This window comes from Bos indicus, chromosome 21 (genome assembly GCF_029378745.1).
Source record: "Bos indicus isolate NIAB-ARS_2022 breed Sahiwal x Tharparkar chromosome 21, NIAB-ARS_B.indTharparkar_mat_pri_1.0, whole genome shotgun sequence".
NCBI lineage: Eukaryota > Metazoa > Chordata > Mammalia > Artiodactyla > Bovidae > Bos > Bos indicus.
Window position 1 is genome coordinate 25370253 of NC_091780.1, and position 4622 is coordinate 25374874.

At 42.0% G+C, this 4622-nt stretch overlaps 1 non-coding gene across 1 annotated transcript; it reads right to left on the minus strand.

The window, feature by feature from the left end:
* Positions 1-547: 547 nt before the first annotated feature.
* Positions 548-619, minus strand: TRNAC-GCA (transfer RNA cysteine (anticodon GCA)). Its single transcript has one exon. It is a non-coding gene; the product is annotated as a tRNA-Cys (tRNA).
* Positions 620-4622: the final 4003 nt, after the last annotated feature.

Sequence of the window (4622 nt, forward strand, 5' to 3'; positions counted from 1 at the left end):
GAGGGTTGGGCCACCATCATTTGGGTGCACTAGGAGTTCTGGTCCTAGTCAGGGCAAATCAGACAGTACAGGATTGAGACAGATCTCAATGAAGGGCACCCTGTCGTGCTGTGTTGACCCCACCCCAGTCCAGCCCTGGGACTCAAACCTAATCACGTTCCTGGGATCAAATAGCATCCTGAGTCCAGCAGGTGTGAGGGCATAAACTAGGCATTACTTTTCTTGCCTTTTCTTTAATCTCCTGCCAATGCTATGTTGAAGTCTAGTTGATCTACTGTTTTGTGCTTGTCTTCAGTGTGTTGCTGGCCAAAAGCTTGGCCTTTCTGTCCACCGAAGCTGAATGAAAAATATGGAGACAGAGTTTGGGGAAATAGAAAGGTGGCTTTAATTCTCAGCGGGCAGAGAGCGGAACACAGTAGTCTCATGCCTCAAGAACTGTGCCCCCGCTCCATGAGGGACAAAGGTATTAGGATCTTGATTTCTTCCTCGTGCATTTTTTCATCAACTAAAAAATATAGTCACAACCTGAAAATAGAGAGTTATTTTCTTCCCAACCCAGGGATTGAACCTGGGTCTCCCGCATTGCAGGCAGACGCTTTACCATCTGAGCCACCAGGGAAGCCTTAGATATTTTTTATCAGGATATAATTTTTTATATCTCTGTGTAGATGTTAACATCTCTAGGTAGATAGATATTTATATCTCTCAGTAGGTATAAATAGATATTCCATAAAATTAAAACTTCCATAAAAATGTTTAGGACTTCAAACCCAGGAGACAGCATCTCAGTAGCTCTGAGAAAACTGCTCCAAGGAGGCAGAGGGTGAGTCAGGCTATACACAGGTTTGCAACACAGGGAGCAGGCAGTCTGCACATCAAAGATCAGGTATCAGGTTAAGGAATTCAGCGTGTGTGTGTGGGGAGGTGCAGCTTCGGGCTCACTGAGTTCACTCGTTTCCAGCGACCTCAGCCATCGGGGCCAGTCCTGTCTCCTTGCTCACCTTGCTTCCTGCACCTACAGCCCCTCAGCAGTCACCGGGGCGGGGGCAGCATCCCCTGGATCACAATTTGGGGAGCCTTCATTCACATTTGGAGAAGGCAATGGCACCCAACTCCAGTACTCCCGCCTGGAAAATCTCGTGGGTGGAGGAGCCTGGTAGGCTGCAGTCCATATGGTCGCTATCGGGCACGACTGAGCAACTTCACTTTCACTTTTCACTTTCACGCATTAGAGAAGGAAATGGCAACCCACTCCAGTGTTCTTGCCTGGAGAATCCCAGGGATGGCGGAGCCTGGTGGGCTGCCATCTATGGGGTTGCACAGAGTTGGACACGACTGAAGTGACTTAGCAGTAGCAGTAGCATTCACATTTGGGGGCCAGAAATCACTGATGGTGGTAACATTTCTTGTTCATTAATGAACATTTCTTGTTCATTAATATGGCAGAATGTTTTTGAACTGCGGTATTGGAGAAAACTCTTTCTCTAGGGAAGATCCCCTGGAGAAGGAAATGCCAACCCATTCCAATACTCTTGAGAGTCCCTTGGACTGCAAGGAATTCAATACTCTTGCCTGAAAAATGCCATGGATGGAAGAGCCTGGTAGTCTACTGTCCATGTGGTCCCAAAGAGTCAGCCATGACTGAGTGACTTCTCTTTCTTTCACTTCAAAAAATATCTGTGTACATATCTCTTTATATTCTTGGTGAGGTGTGTTTTTCAGTCTACTTAAGAGTGTGCCTGAAAAACTATGGACAGAGGTCTGTAATATTGTACAGAGGTGGCAAACCATCCCAAAGAAAAAGAAAAGCAAGAAGGCAAAGTGGTTATCTGAGGAGGCTTTACAAATAGCAGAAGAACAAAGAGAAGTGAAAAGCAAAGGAGAGAGGGAAAGGTACATCTAATTAAATGCAGAGTTCCAAAGAACAGCTAGGAGAGACAAGAAGGCCTTCTTCAATGAACAGTGCTGAATAGAAGGAAACAAACAAACAAACGGGAAAAGACTAGAGATCTCTTCAGGAAAATTGGAAACATCAAGGGAGTATTCCGCCCAAAGATGGGCACAAGAAAGGATAAAAAATGGTAGTAGTAGACCTAGTAGACACTAAAGAGATAAAGGAGAGATGGAAAGAATACACAGAAGAACTGTGTAAAAAAGATCTTGATGAACTGGATTACTACGATGGTGTAGTTAGTCACCCAGAGCCAGACATTCTGGAGTGTGAAGTCAAGTGTGAAGTAGGCCTTAAGAAGCACTGCTGTTGATGAAGCTAGTGGATGCAATGAAATTCTAGCAAAATGATTCAAATTCCTAAAGGATGACGCCATCAAAGTTTTGCATTCATTATGTCGGCAAGTCTGGAAGATCCAGCAGTGGCCACAGGACTGAAAAAGGTTAATCCTCATCCCATTTCTCAAGGGTAGTACCAAAGAATGTGCTAACCATCGGACAATTGCACTCATCTCCCATGCTAATAAGATCATGCTTAAAATCTTGCTTGCTCGGCTTCAGCATTGTTTGATCCAAGAACTTCGAGATGTACAAGTTGGGTTTAGAAATGAAGAGAAACTAAAGATCAAATTGCCAACATTTGCTGGATTGTAGAGAAAGCAAGGGATTTTCAGGGAAACATCTATCTCTGTTTCATTGACTACGTTAAAGCCTTTGTGTGGATCATGACAAACTGTGGAAAACTCTTAAAGAGATGGGAATACCAGAGCATCTTACCTGTCTCCTGAGAAACCTGTGTGCAGGTCAAGAAGCAACAATTAGAACCCCATATGGAACGACTGACTGGTTCAAGATCGAGAAAGGAGTACAACAACACTGTCTGCTGTCACCATGTTTGCTTAACCTATACTCTGAGCACATCATGGGAAAGGCCGGGCTGGATGAGTTACAAGCTGGCATTGAGATAGGCGGGAGAAACATCAACAACAACAGATATGTGGATGATACCACTCTAATGGCAGAATGTGAAGAAGACCTAAGGAGCTTCTTGATGAGAGTGAAGGAGGAAAGTGAAAGAGCCGGCTTAAGACTAAATATTAAAAAAACTAAGATCGTGGCTCCTGGCCCTATTACTGCATGGCAAATAGAAGGGAAAATGTGGAAGTAGTGCCAGATTTCCACTTCTTGGGCTCCAAAATCACTGTGGATAGCGACTGCAGCCATGAAATCAGAAGATGATTGCTTTGGCAGGAAAATGATGACTAACCTAGACAGTGTGTTGAAAAGTAGAGACATGAACTCTGTCGACAAAGGTCCATAGAGTCAAGGCTATGGTCTTCCCAGAGGTCACATATGGTTGTGAGAGCTGGACTATAAAGAAGGCAGAATGCCAAAGAATTGATGCCTTTGAACTGTGGTGTTAGAGAAGACTTTTGAAAGCCCCTTAGACAGCAAAGAGATCAAACTAGTCAATCTTAAAGAAGATCAACCCTGAATATTCACTGAAAGGGCTGAAGCTGAAGCTCCAGGATTTTGGTTATTTGATACAAACAGATGACTCATTGGAAAAGTCCCTAATGCTGGGAAAGATTGAGGGTAGAAGGAGAAGAGGGCATCAGAGGATGAGACAGCTGGATGGCATCACTGATGCAATGAACATGAACTTGGGCAAACTCTGGGAGATGGTGAGGGACAGGAAGGAGTGGTGTGCTGCAGTCCATGGGGTTGCAAAGAGACAAGGCTGGGCGACTGAACAACAACACTGCATATAAGTTAAATAAGCAGGGTGACAATAAACAGCCTTGACGTACTCCTTTCCCAATTGGAACCAGTCCATTGTTCAGTTCTAACTGTTGCTTCCTGACTTGCATCCAGGGTTCTCAGGAGGCAGGTTAAGGTGGTCTAGTATTCCCATCTCTTTAAGAATTTTCCGCAGTGTGTTTTGAGCCACACAATGAAAGGCTTTCATTGTTTGAAAATGTTTATGAGTTTTAAATTTTATGAAAGTTTAAAATTTTATGGTACAAAAATATGTACCTCTATTTTCATATATGAGATATGTACCTCTATTGTCATATAAGAAATATATACCTCTATTTTCATGTATGAAATATATATAGAATATTACTCAGCAAAATAAAGGTGGGAGATTTTTTAAAATAGAAGATTCCATTAGGAAACTAATTTTGATGAGAATTTTTAAAAATCACATAAAGTAGTTTTCCCCTTAATTTTTTTTACAAAGAATTATTCAGTCAAATGAATCTAATTACAGGACAATTTATTTGTAAACTTAAGTTCCTCTCTCAATGTTCTTTGACAATATATTTTATTTTTATTATTTTTGATGCCTACATATTGATTTCAGTTTGTAGTGCCCTATAAATGGAAATCCGTTAGCAATCTTCTAGTTTCAAATTAAGACTTTTGTATGTATTAAGATGTAAGACAGTATACTTGAATTAGAAGGGTTATCTTCAGTCTCTAAAAGCATTACTCAAAAGACACGGTGATTTTCATTATGGTCCCTGGACTGGTATTTGCAAATTGACTAAATCAGAAGGTCTGAAACTGCAATCTGACAATTTGGGTTCATAAACCCTCCAGGTGATTCTGAAGCACACCAAAGTTTGAGAACTATAGAAGTCCCAGTGAAACACATTTTACCGAGC